Source organism: Patagioenas fasciata, chromosome 3 (assembly GCF_037038585.1).
Source record: "Patagioenas fasciata isolate bPatFas1 chromosome 3, bPatFas1.hap1, whole genome shotgun sequence".
Taxonomy (NCBI): domain Eukaryota; kingdom Metazoa; phylum Chordata; class Aves; order Columbiformes; family Columbidae; genus Patagioenas; species Patagioenas fasciata.
In genome coordinates this window covers 86,674,926-86,689,140 of record NC_092522.1, presented here as the reverse complement: position 1 = coordinate 86,689,140, position 14,215 = coordinate 86,674,926, and the positions used below count along the sequence as shown (strand labels likewise).

Genomic DNA, 14,215 nt, shown 5'->3' with positions numbered 1-14,215 from the left:
GATTGGGGTGACTGGCTTGGATGCGTGTGGCTGCTATAGGTGTGACAGCTCCTGGTGTAGGAAAACAAAGCTCTGTGGCTCAGATCCTCCATCACTCAGAGCAAGACAGTAGGCACCAGTTTGCTCTTATACCTTGAGTGTGCCCCATTTGTGAACTGGTCTGGCCCTGTGTCAAGAATGACATAGGGGAGCTAGAGGAGATGCAGAAGGGCAAGTGGAGTAATTAACAGGATGAGTGAGCTGCCTGATGAGGAGGTTTTAACAGATGTCTAAAGTTTTCCAAGTTGCCCAGGTGCCGTTTAAAGTAAAGGCAGAACTATTGCTCTTCACCAAACCCTGTGCTGTTGGATCTAGAGCGCAGTATCAGAGGCAGGAACGTACCTTCCAACACACCTACAATAAGAGCTGTGGATGCTGGGGTACACAAAGAAGAGATTGTAGAAAGCAGCCTGGCTCCTGGGCTGTCCTTAGGAGTGACTTTCTTCTTGTGGGAGTTAGAGGCATGGTACTGGGCTAGGTGGATTACTGGTGAGACCCAGTGAGGCATGTCTTAATGTTTCCCTTCACCGATTGTGTAAGGAATGGCAAGTAGCTGTGTTCTTAATTTGTATTTCTTGACAATTAATAATGTCTGGCGTCACTCCCAGTCTGCATGCTATGGAAGCAGCTACCTCTCTTGTTGGTCTCACTTTCTGGAACTGCAAGGTTCCACCAAGAACTATGTCTGTACTAGTGAGATTTTGTTCATCATCCCAAATGACCTGGGAGAGAGCAAGTTCTCTCTCCTCCTAATGAAATCAATGAGAATTACGGGTGTTGAGTGTATCCCAGCAGGTGTTCAGCATCCCACAAGGTCAGGCACTTGGTTAATAGACTGAAGCTGTACAAAATGGTGTATGCTATTAGCAGCTAGGGAAAAAAATCAAAAGGTAGAAAAGGACATAGGGCAGAGCTGTCAATTATGTATTGGAACAAGAAAAGAGAGAAACTGTCTGTAGTGTTTAGAGCAGAAGGGTTTAGCCAAATAGAAAAAGGTGCTAATGTTTATTGCTATCAAATTTATTCTGCCTTTCAGAATACTAAGTATTTTTAGTAATGAAAAAAATTCTGCAGCTTCAAATATATTAAAGAATCACATTGCTCAGTGAATGAACTGAATCCTAACTTGCCTCCAAGTTTGAACATATTCAGGCTCAGATTAGCCCTACGTATTTAGATAAAGTTGACTTGATTTTGAACGTCTACCTGCACAGAATAAGCAAGTCCCAAAAGTCTGGTCAACTCAGGTCAAAACAACAATCCATAAAGCTTTTGAAATAACTGAAGTAACTTCATGGAGCTGGTAACCTCCATTTGACCATTTACCACATCAGACATATTTGCTAAACTTAATTTATAGCATCTATACAAACCTGTGTCTCACAGTAGTGTAATTAAATTCATAGAAGCTTGTCATACTTTTAACTTTGCAGCTGGCTGTAGCATTCAATAAATAATATCAATCTCATACCACAAATTGACTCTAATGCAAACAGATACAAAAATCAAGCCTGTTCAGAAGAGGCTGTTAGCCACATAATGGAAACAATAACTGAGTTAGAATTGCTCAGCTAATCAGCATGTTTTATTATCCCATTGCTTTTTCCTCCAAGTTCTAAGAGACCAAATCAGAGGTTAAGTTACCATGTTCAGTTTAATTTTTCTCCAACAAAAGCTTCACCTCTGAAGGCCTGTGAAGACCTGTGCCATGCCTGGCAGTCTTCGGGTGGCTGTGCGTCCTCTGTAGCTGATGGGAGCTCAATGCAATCAGCAGCAGACTGGGCTGCTCAGCATCTGACAGCAGGGGTGGAGCGCTGCCAGCAATACTGTTCTCTGAGAATCAGTTACACAAGAAATTCTGGCAATTAATTACACAAACCCTGTGATATTGCTGTGATTGGTTTGGCAAGATATTAACGTTGGTAAATTCATAGTTCCGTCATTAAAATTGGCTGTGAAATGATTCTACCTCTTCGTCAGAACTGTAGTGGTGGGTTCTGGGTTGCTGCACGGGGCGGGGAGAAATGTTTCCACCCATCTCAAACCCTCTGGGACAAGAAGGATCTCCCTCAGATTTCCTTCATTTTAACTCTTCACAGTACTCTTTGCGTTGTGCTCAGGTAAGGTAGCTTTATAGTTTCTCAAGATCAGGCAGGTTTTCCTTCCTCATATTTGATTACTGAGCCTGTGAATACTTCAGGGCATGCAATATCCATTGCCCTAGCGCAATGGTTTTCTTACTTGTGCTGAGGCTGCTGGGTGCTTCTGCAATAGGAAAAAGATAATATTTTTCCAGTTTTCTAATCATCTGATATTGCATTCTGGTATCAAAACTCCCCTGAAGTAATTGTTCACCCTTCTGATCCCTAATTGCATTTATCAACTCAGTATGAAACGTATTGCTACCTGGAGCTTTGTCTTCTTTTATCCAAATATTTCTTCACAACTATTTTCATAATCTACAAAAGCACCTATGAAATATATCCTCACAGGAGGCACTGTTAGTATTCTTCTTAAGAAATACAGAGAAGAAAAGTCATTGAGTTTTTATGTTATATTCAAAATTACTGTTAATATGAAGGAATACTAAATCCCATGTAGCACTATAGGTTTTGAGATAAAAATTGTTTGTGTATTATTAAGTTCATGCTGTTTTGAACTACAGAAACACTTTGATAATATTTTTATTGGAAAATCAATTATATATGAAATTGTGTAGCAATTTAGTCAAATAAACCCAGGTAATAATATAATTAAAAAGAAAATATTTTCTTGCTGCACAGGGTATTTTGTATGCATCTTAATTATGTACCTGTGCTTGCCAGCTTGCATTATGTTTATAACCTTTGGGTAGGTTTAGCATCAGGCGGATAGGAAAATAATAAAAACTAATACCATAGTTAGACTTTAGTAGTAATTTAAAAAATTATTGGTATCTAGATCTTTGCTGCCAGTGGTACAGTGAATTAGGAAAATGGATAGAAAAAATATTCCTCAGCATGTAAATCTTGCATGATAATGTGAGGACTCAGACCCTAAGCATCTGACTCACCATATTTTTCAGTATTTTATGCCAGGTTGGTCTAAGTGGTGTAAATAGTTTGACTCTCGCAGAGTCAAATTCTTCATAATATTTCTCTGCTGGAAGTCAGTTCTGAATGTGATCCTTTGTTTTATTGTTCATTTTAATGAAAAGGACTTGGGAAATATTCTTCCCAGATATCTTACAACTGTAGACATGTACAGTGAGAGCATCCATTTTCCTTCTTTTCTCAGAAGTAAATTTTTTGGTTTATATATCAGCAAGATTCTCTTTATAAATCTTTTTGCTTTGGCTAGCTATTTTATTAGGAACTGAAGATGATGAAATCACCACGGTCATTCTCAGCATCACCGAAGTAAATGAGACAAGACTTAGCCAACTAGCCAAGTGAGGATCTCAGGCTGATATATCAATATTCATCAAAGTATTTACAGACTTTTGGAGTCTCTAATTAGATGTTGCATGTTGAGGATTAAGTTCAGTGAAGGCAAACAGGCTGTATTCCCTTCAAAAACTGGAAGAGGTTTTCTTTTGGGAAAAGAGAGGGCAGGGAGAACATTCTTTATGACCTTTCAGCAGCAGCACAATGCCTCCCAGAACCTGTTTTTCTGTAACTGAGTTCAGTTCAAGGTCTCCATGCTGTTGGAGGCCGATGCCAATTATGCACTATTCTGTATTTATACTCAGCTGAAGTCAGTGTCAAATGCTGTAGCCGGGCAACTGCCAGGACTGGAAAGTCCTTGATTTCTGTGGAGAGTCCCAGAAATGGTTATCATTTATCAGAATGAAAAAAGGCTTTTTCTGCAAGTAACGTTGGGTTTCACAGATTCTCAAAAGGGCAGCTCCTCCTGTAGTAATGAGTAACCCAACTCAGTTTTATCCAGAAGATCCCACTGGCTGTTCTCTGGCAGTCATCACATTGTGTAACAAACCTGCTGTTACATCTAACACCAAAAAAATCAAGTGAGAAGATGAATGCTTCATTTTAAAATAAGTAGGGGTTTGAAGACTCTCTCCCCTGCCACCCCCAGCCCCGTCGCAAGTTCTGGTGGGAAATATCTTCCTGTCTTTTCACAAAATCTTAGCCTGACTCACACCCACACAAAAAAACCCCAACTGTGATGAAGGTAGAAAGACCGCAGAAGTGGGAAGTTATCAGGTCTAGATCCCATTGTCGTCTCTGCAGTTTTACCAACTGGTTCGAGGCCTTTGGGGGTGCCTCACCACCAGGGAGCTCTGTTTTTGGAATGGAGGTTGGTGGTGTGCTTCTGTCCAAAAGCTGCACTGAAATCACCCCTTCTTTTTGCCCAGTGCCTTTTTTTCCAGGCTGTGCTTTTTTCCACTTATAATGTTTATCTTGTTTATGTATACCTGTAGCAACCTGATCTGAGATATTTCGCTGGAATTCTACCTGCACAATTCCTTCCAGTTAGTTTTAACTCTTTCCACCAGTCTTTTCCTAACAGCTGTTGGCTTGAGCTGTGGTCTGACATATTTTTTGTCAGGACATTTGAAAGGACTAAGTAGAGCCCGAGATCTTCTGGATGCTTTTTCTGTAGTAGGTATTGCAAGATAACTCCTTTCCCTGCTAGTCTCAGTCTTGCTTTGATTCGATGTTTTTTTTTTCTCCACTAAGCATAGTCTATCAACCTTAATATCCACCTCTAGCAGTACTATTTAACTCTATTTTTAAGTGGACAATATTGAATTTTCTTCCTCTTTCTGCAGTGCAGACTTGTGTACTTTCTTCTATGAATCTTCCTCCTTCTCTAAAGTCATATAACTGCTGGATTGTTTTCTTTTTTCCTCTTGGACCTTCTGAGTGAGCCTTAAGGTGCTCTTTAAGATCCATAATAGATCTTGAATTGTGTTGAAGGAAAGGAGACTGAAAAGAACTCACTACTGCAACATTTTGGGTAGCCACCTTCCTTCTTATGTACTTACTCTTGTAACCTTTTCAAGTACATAGAAGAATAAATGAGGATTGGTTAGCCAATTACATATGCTTGATGAAAAAACAAATGACCTTACCACTCTTTAAAAAGAAGAGGTACACAATTTTACAAGCCGAAGTTATTCCTCTCAATTTTTACTTTGATTCCTCAACCTCTTAAAAAAAACCAGCCAGAAACTGACTTTTGGTTAAGATAACCAAGTACACAAAAATATTCTTTATCTCTTTGTATCCACAGTCAAAAATTCATATTTACAGATAATAGAAAAGCTCCCCACAACAACCCACAACCACATAAGTTTGCTTTTTGGCCAGTAGAAAAGTAATTTATTTTTCTGACCCAGAGGAAAGCAGAAAGGATTAATGCAACTGTGGTAGTTGGACAACCTGCTCTCTTCCCCCTCCCCGCTCCCCTTCCTTCGATATCGAAGGTGCAGGCATATCCCCCTCTCCCTCAGCACATCCCCTCCCTCCCCCCTCTCCTGCAATGGGGTTAACAGCTTATTTTGTTCAACCCCATAGCCTGTTGGCCAGGGTCGTTAAGAGAGAGGAGGAGAGGGTGCAGAGGTGCCAAGGAGCTGAGAAGTTTCAGGGCACCCCATAGCCAGAGTGGGGTTGCAGAGAAGCTTCCGGAATGCCCACAGTCAGATCTGGCACAGCTATATAAATGGGACCCCCGCCGAGGCATGCGCTTGATGAGTACTTTTGGAGCAGCAGGCCAAGAATGCCATCATCGAGAGCCCTTCCCTTAGGCAGGATTGCTGCCTAAGGTAATCTTCCGGGACTGGGACTGCCTCACCGCACCATGCGGGTGAGTGATAAACTACTTAATAGCTCCTCACTGCATAAGCGAGTGTATTTTCCTTGCCGATTTCCTCACAGGATTTGTGGGTGTTTTTCCTCACTAGACAAACTGAGGACATTCTGTGCTTAAATATGAGCACGTGTATTTGTTTCCTGAAATCAGGGACGGCTCTGACGTTGTTTTTGTGAGCCATATGTATGCACACTGTGGATCTCCATTGTTATCTGCTGCACCCCAATAATATCCTGAACTGATATTCGAACCTGTATTTGTGTTATTGGAGTGCTAGAACCCCGTTCTTTATTGGTTAATTTGCTGCACCTTTTTGACCAGAATAAAAGCTAGTTTCGGACCTTGTCTGCCTAAAACTAACTTCAGGGTACCTCCATGACAACAACCAAGACAGATACCAGGACATAATTTAAAATTTCAGGACATCATTTTAGACGCAAGTGAATAATTTAAGTTCTTCAGATACCACTGCAAAAGAAGAGTACGATGATAACCTGTTTCTCTGACGTAAACTAGAACTCCAACAACTGTAAATTCTGCTTCCATTTTTCCATCTGCATGAGTGAATAGGCAATGAATGTGTTTCAAGTGGTTCTCCAGTTTCAGGCTGTTGGGTGTCCCACTGTGAAAGCACAAAATTAGGTAAACACGATAGATTGATGCTGAGGACATTTAGGGTGAATGAGAGCTTCCAGTTTATACATGAGGAAGCCAGGTAAACTAATAAGTGAAGTAGACAATCATTTATAGATGCCAGCATCAGCAGGTGTCTCAGCAAAACTGCTGGTGAAAGGTCACAGCTCATCTGCCACTGATCTGACCAGCAGCCAGGCTAAAATTTATTCATTTTCGGGCATTGTTTAGGTACTTGTTTCACCATGGAGGCTGAAAGGACCTTCTTTTTCTACCCCCCCGGCCCTTTTTTTTTTTTTTCTTTTTTTAGCGGGCAGAAGCAATAAATCAGCTAGTTTAAGGAGACCCAGCTAGCCCAGCACAGATCGATTTCATGGGGATGTCGATGGGCTGCTAATAGAATTACAACTACCTGTCAAAATAGGGAAAACATATCTGTGACAGTGACAAAGGGCAAATCAATTGAAGAAGTGCTGTGGGCTCTTTTTTCCTTTTTTTTTTTGAGACATAGATGCAAAGCACATACGTGTCTTTCAGAGCCCGCAACTGTGAAAAACAGCAGTATGTTTATCCCTTTACAGGAGCCATCAGTCCTGCAATACTGATTTCTGTGGTTACTTTATTTCTAGTGCAATCACTGGGTTACTGCCCAGAGACAAAGCTAAGGAGCCATATCCAGAGCTATTTGAGCAGTTTCTCATGTATTATGAAAGCTATTTAAATAAGTTTTATGAACAGCTGTAATAGTTTGCTCCAAGTGAAAAACCTTGGCACATTTTGTTTACCACAAACTGTTTTGTTGTGTTTTTTTTTTTTTTTTTTTTATTTTTCTCCCTTTTTTCTCCAATTACACATGAGCTTGCCAGTTTCAGGTGGTTTTTTTTGTATTTGCACAGCTCAAGCAGAAAATCAGTTACAACAATGTTGTTGGCTCAGAAATTATGTTATAATTTGTGATAATTAGATAAAAATTGAGTTATCGAACAGTGGAAAGCTGCCATTGTGCTGCAACACTACTCTGCTGCCTGTTTATCATGTATATTGCCTGTGCCCTTAGTACATTGCATATTTACGTTAGAGATCAGAAGGGTTTTATGTAGTTAAAATGCAAGTAAATATGTACAATGCAACAGTTTGTGATGGCCCCGCAGATGTCATGATTGAGTATTGAACTAGTCAGATATTTACCCAGTCATGCCAGCACAGGCTTCTGCTCTGCCGGTACAGCTCAAAAATAATGAAGAAATACTACAGTAAAATAAGCAGAGTGACACTTCTTATTCTCCTCTCACTGCAGCCATTACCCCGTCTAAAGCTGCCTCTGGTTTTCTGTATAGAAGACTACATATCTTTATGAATTTTGTATACATGTGTGAATAAGAACTTAGAATGAAACTGTAATCAAAATCAATTATCTGGGAATCTTCCTCTTATCCTGTAATTTGGGTATATAAATTGAAGAAGTATAAGTTCTTTTGTTTCATTTCTTAGCACATACCAGTCTGGACAATGATGGGGTTCCAGAAAACTGTTCTGCCAAAATTCAAAAAGCAAGCAGTTTTTTGTTTGTTTGTTTGTTTGTTATTTTTTGTTGTGCTTTGGTTTTTGTTTGTTTCTGTTTCTGTGATTGTTTTCCTGTTTTTGATTCATTGTTTGTTTTTTTTTTTTCCTCCAAAATTTACTCACACACTTTCTTTCAAATATATGGATACATGCATACATACATACACGTGTATGCCACACATTCACAAAAATAATGAAAGCAGCATTTAGAGCTACGCTGCCTTGTTAAATAACCCGAAAAACAGCTGAGATTATATATTTTGCAGTGCTACCTGTGTACAGGCCCAAATGGTGATGATTGGGAGTATCATGTACAACTAAACAGGGGAAACTTCCTTGAAGTCAATTGAATTTGCATTTAAATAGACAATAAAACTTCCATTAACTCCCAATGAGAATGTGATTTCATGCAGTGCAATTAAATCAGACGGTAAGAGAAGTGAGGGTCAAAATTCTCAGACCGGAATATCTTACTTTTCTTGCATTTCTTTGCATGCTTTGTCTATATGAAATCAGTACCCAGCTGTGCTCTTGATCATGTGCTGCAACTTTTATCGACTTTGTTGGGTCCTTCAGGCTTACAGGAGCATGGCAACAACATCTCTGGAGGCAGAACTGTATTTTAAATTCTTTGGAGCAAGGAGTAAACCATAGCATTAATCTTTTTGTAGAGCATTCTATGCATTTTTAACACTGTGATTTTTAATAGATAGTAATAATAGCAATTTTGAAGTACCCTGCAGATTCTAGTAAAGGACCTTCCTTCAGAAACACTATCCCCTGCTGCTGCTTTGCAAATCTTCTAATTCGTTGCCACATGGAGTGTCCTATGTGCACAACATTTTTTAACTTCAAAGTAGATAAAGCTGTATATTTTACCAACAAAGGTTCCCCAACAGCATATTACCGTTTCTCCCATGTGGGACTACAGCTTCTTTAAATCATTTCCAAATAATGATAGTGAATAGTTTAAAGATCATGAATAAGTCATTTATGTAAATTAAGCGTTTAGATTAGCTACCTGTATTTCAAAGCTTACGGATTCCTACTAAACCAGTATATTTTTCCTGAACAGTGTCTTCATGATGTGGGTTGTTCAGTGAGTTGCAGTATTACTCAGAAAGTCACATCATCCTTAAGTTATATATATCTGCAAGAAGTGTCTTCCTGTCCCTGGCACGACATGGATGTGGATCTTTGTGCTGCACAGACCTTGTGAGCCCAGCAGGAAGTGGCTGGGCTGGCGGTTCACAGCTCCTATGGCAGGGAAAACAACGGGGAAGCTATTGCTGGAGCTCTCAGAACAAAAGGTATGAAGTTAGATCCAAGCACTGACTGATGACAGACTAAGTGTCTCTCTGCTATAGACCATGGCTCTTTCTGGAGCCTTACTTCCTTCAAAAGTAGTGGAAAAACTCCAGGAAGGATGTTCACATTAGTTTCAAACAGATGTATAAAAAAATGGGTAACCAAAAAGGGCTTAACAATAGCTTTGTTACGAAACTCAGGAAAGAGCAAGCGGCTAGGGCTTTGTTATCATGGCTTCAGAGCACATCTGCTTTATGCAGCCCAATCTGAATTGCATATGCCACTTTAACTTTGATCTTAAAACTTAAAGCCTTAGGTGGAAGAGTTGACATGAACTTTTAATGTCTCACAAATAAAAAAGCTTGAGGGAGGGTCTGTCTCTCCAGAAGTGCCAGAAAAGCCAGTCATATGTGTCTGAGAAAAATGCATGGGGGAATGTTTATGGAAACCATGAATCTTAAAATACTAGCACAACAAATACCTTGCCACCACAGGGCTATGTCTTAAAAACTTGGCATCTTTGTGCCAGCTTGTACCTGGGAGAGAAAGCTACAGAGGACAGAATGTGTAAGCACTGCTTTCTGCTCAGCATTGAATCAGTTTTGCAGTTGTTCGACCCACTTCTGTAAACTATGTGTTATAATATGCATTGTAGACACTCTACTAACAAAGGTATTCGCTTTTCTTAAATAGAATTTCAGTGAAGTATGTCTTGGGAGGATAAATGACCCTTTTAAGGCAGGAGCAACCATTAGTTACTATAGAAGCCTAGAAAATATTTGTTCAATGCTCTCTTAAGCATGCAGCCTGGATGCCTCACAAACACAGTGTCACCATTATAAATTAAGCAGAGACAAAGTGCCTGACTGTCTTCTATCATTCCAGTTTGATACAAAAAGTTCTGTGAACTCCAATGTTTTTCAGTAGCATCACGTCAGTGTAACACAGTGGAAAACTGGATTGGAGGGATATTTCTGGCTGGTTTATTAGCCCTTTTGAGAAGAGGTCATGCTTCGTCTCCTTTTGAGGATCATGTTTACTGGGTCCTGGTTTAAAAAGACTAATATAATAACATAATAATATAATTATTATGTTATACCATGTATAACATAAACTGGTAATCTAAAATACCAAGGGGGAAAAATACCCCTGGATCAGCTTTTGAAAGACATCCTTAGAGCCCAGTCTTGCACCATTCAAGCCACTGAATGATCAAAGGAATATCTGACTCTTTGAGGTGCTCAACACTTGCAGTACAGTGCTACCAAAACTGCATGTTTTTGTTACATTTTAAAGGAGCTGAACAGCTCTGTGTCTCAGTGTTGGCATTTGACAAATGGTCTAAAATGATCCTAAGCATTAAATAATGTAAAGTATATCTGAAGGGTTGTAGTAATCTTATCTGTGCATTCAGCTTTTCATCATTTCATTATAATTTTCAGATTAAAAGAAAATTAAAGAAGGTGAGAACAAATGAAGGAAACATTGACTTACTCCTGTATTGGTGAGTTTTAGTGCTACTTACTATGAAAAAGACCCTCATTCCACTGAAATAAAATTTAAAGCAAGCAAAAAGTAGCAAAATTTGAGCAAAATTGAAGTGCTCCCTCCAAAAATGCTCAAGCCCAAAACACAGCAAAGTCATTCTGATTAATATTGTTTAAGACCTGCTCACAATATGGAAGATTTATCTTCTACAAAGCTTCCACTCTAACTCGTTAGTTCCTTCATAGAGTTATAAACTGCATTAACTCTCCTGTGCAGAAATCAGCACTGTTATGGAGCTCTTGAGCAGATGTGATACAAGAGAGTCTTTTGATTTTTTTTTTTTTAACTCAAAGAGTAATGACACTGCAATATCATGTGGTGAAGGAGCAATAATTTGATAAACATTGTCTTTCCATTAGATTAGAGCAATTAATCTGATTCTAATTTAGCTGAAACATTACCATACTGGAATCCCTAGAGCCCTATGAATAATCTCTAAACACATTGACACACTCAGCAGACAAACATTATCTCCACTCATACTGTTATTCCATATGGTCTCCTCCCATTCTGATGGAGGGCACCCTGCTGTTTCAATCAAATAAATGTCAATTATCTGAGATAGATTTTTTTAGTTCACAAGCGCAGGCTTACAATTCGGCAGCGGTGGCTGTGAAACAATTGTCTGCAGCTCTCCCCTGATTGCTGCTGCCTCCTTTTTCAGCTGCAGACCTTGCCGGATTGTTGTCAAACTTCATTGCATCATATAAAGTTTCTAAGGCTATCTCTTGAAAACTGTAGACACAGAAAATCATTTGTACCTGGGGAGAAGGCAGTAAAGCATGGAAGAAATGGCAGATAGGTTTACCACGTAGACTTCTTGACCCTATTATTTGGGATGGTCTTTATTGCCTTTTCTATGTGTTGATCTAGCAGGGTGCCAAAAGTCTATGTGACTAAAGGCTGCTTAGACAATTCAATAGGATCTTGCTCTTCTAAGGCAACGCTCCCAAGCCTTTTGCTTCAATGATCATGCTTGCCATTTCTTGCAGACTGCCTTGCACTTCTAGTTGAAAGCACTGTGAAAGAAGACAGTCTGAAAACTACAAGCACTTGCAAGCCACTGTTTTGACCATTGCCACAAGGTTCAAACCTTACCCAAAATATCTCTTCGACATGGTAATCAGACTACTTAGTGTATTGGCCTAACGTAAGCCATATGGTTAGTATGGTGTCTAACACTGAGGGAGCGACGTGCAATTCAGGTTGCTTTCTGCCTAATGCCATCAGTAGAGATAAACAGCAAGAGCACCCAAGGTAAGCCCCTCTCAGTTGGTGGTCTGGACAAAGTACTTTGCAGGATGAGATAATTATTATATTATATCATATATGACCCCCATTATTTAGGGTAACAGTTTTCTTCTCTGGATGTGCTGCATTAGGCAAACACACCTGATGGAAAGGAAGGATGGAAGTGGAAGATTTTATTGAACTGTGCTTTCTCCAGCTTTCAGCTGTTTGGATGCTGAAAGTCTTTCTTCATCAAAACACCTTAAACTGTCAGATAATACACTGGCTCCAAGGTATGTGGCATTAGTTGATTGATCATAGTTGTTTATATAGATATCCTGCTTTAGAGAGGGTGTCTGTATATATGTGTTGGAAAGATCACTTGGCAATCTGACATGTAGAAAGTTCTAAAAATTTAAAATTCTGCAATATTTTACTGATACTTGGCATTCAGCTTGACTGAAATAACATGGCCATTGTGAGAAGAAAATTTGTTAAACTGGGCCTGTGATTTGTGTGAGAAACTGCTCATTTGATCATGTGTGTGAGGGCTGGTGCGGCATTCCTGTGGCTGATAAAACCTTTGGATTGAGCAAGTCCTTTTAAGTCTAGTAGACTGGGATAGTAAGTACAATGTGAATGGTTTCTCAGCAGCTTTATATCGTACCTGTGAAATGGGCTTATTTTACTTAACTCAGGTACAGTATACCTGCTCTTCCCAGCTCTCTTCCCTCTTGCTGTCCTTAGCAGGTTTTCTTTAGCATCCATCACATAGACCTGAAGTGCTGTCATATTGTACTGCTTAGAAGAAGTTTTATTTTTCAAGATGAAGTGTGCCTTTCCCTCCTTTTAACATCAAATGCACTCCTATATACTTCCATACCTCAGAGACAAATTTATTCATCCCTTTTCCACCAGGTATTCCTCTTCCCTGGCACAGGCAGCTGGAAACCCAGAGAATCTGTCAATAAAATGAGGTGATTTGTGCACAGCAGTTATCCACACATTTCAACAGAAGATAGGGCTTTCAAGAAGAACCACATGGCTATCAGTTTCTAATCTAGAATTTTAGGCTATCTGTAATTGTACGTTATAGAAATAAAAAGTGTCTCTTACTTCGGATTTGGACATTCTGTCACCATTAATGTGCCAATAAAAGCTTTGCTTGAGGACATTGTGGAACAACACACTTCTGTTAATGTTGCTCAATAAAACTATTAATACGATAAATTTGATTTGAAATGTCTCTTGTCTTGTAAAGTACCAGATCATTAACCTTAACAATGTCAGAGAGTTCTGACTATCATATTCAAGTAAATTAATGTCCAAGGAATATCTAAGAGCTCATTTTGCATGGTGAGAAGTATTAATGTGCCACAGTGGAAAGTATTAATGTGTTACTGGATGTAAATAAACTGAGCAACCTTCAAATGCCTCAGGAAGGATGTAGGCTTGCACTAGTATGTGCCATAAAAAAGAGGTAATGAGAGATGTGAGGTGTAGAAGGAAACAATAATGATTCTTGAACTGTAGGTATGAGATAAAGAAAAATGGTACTGAACACCTGAAATCCTCTTGTAATGACAGGAATAGTTGGTTCTCAGGGACTCAGAGTAAGGCACATTATATGCTACTGGGAGACAAGAAGTAGGATCAGGAAGTGCTCAAAGAAGAAACTCTACAGGTACCTCTGCAGTAGCATTTTAGTTCGAATCAGGTGAGTACTTCTGAAGCACAAATCTTAATCTTTCCAGTTTAGAATACTTTGGTTCACATTGTAGAGAGGTCTTGGAGTATGTGACAGTAAACTGAAAGATATGGTCCCACCTTGTGCCAAATTAATTCTGTTCATGGCTGGTCAAGTCCGTAGGAGCAGACTGGAGGAAGTCAGAAATAAAATGCCCTGAAATGCCCCTGAGTGTATAGTGAGTCCTCAGTACTAACTACTTCACTCAACAAATCCACATATCTTGGTTCTCACTGCTTGCTTGTGTGGACATAGCAGGTGAAATGCACTGGGACCTCCTTCACCTGCCCCACATCTATGCTGTTACCCATGCACCCAACATGCATAAATATT

General features: G+C 39.5%; 1 long non-coding RNA gene across 2 annotated transcripts; it reads left to right on the top strand.

Moving 5' to 3' along the window:
- The first annotated feature begins 2,075 nt into the window (after positions 1–2,075).
- Positions 2,076–13,257, top strand: LOC139827751 (uncharacterized). 2 transcript variants are annotated; one of them, XR_011738673.1, is made up of 6 exons: positions 2,076–2,159; positions 9,125–9,359; positions 10,800–10,861; positions 11,898–12,162; positions 12,288–12,428; positions 13,054–13,257. It is a non-coding gene; the product is annotated as an uncharacterized lncRNA (long non-coding RNA). The 2 variants fall into 2 exon arrangements; XR_011738674.1 differs by lacking the exon at positions 11,898–12,162.
- Positions 13,258–14,215: the final 958 nt, after the last annotated feature.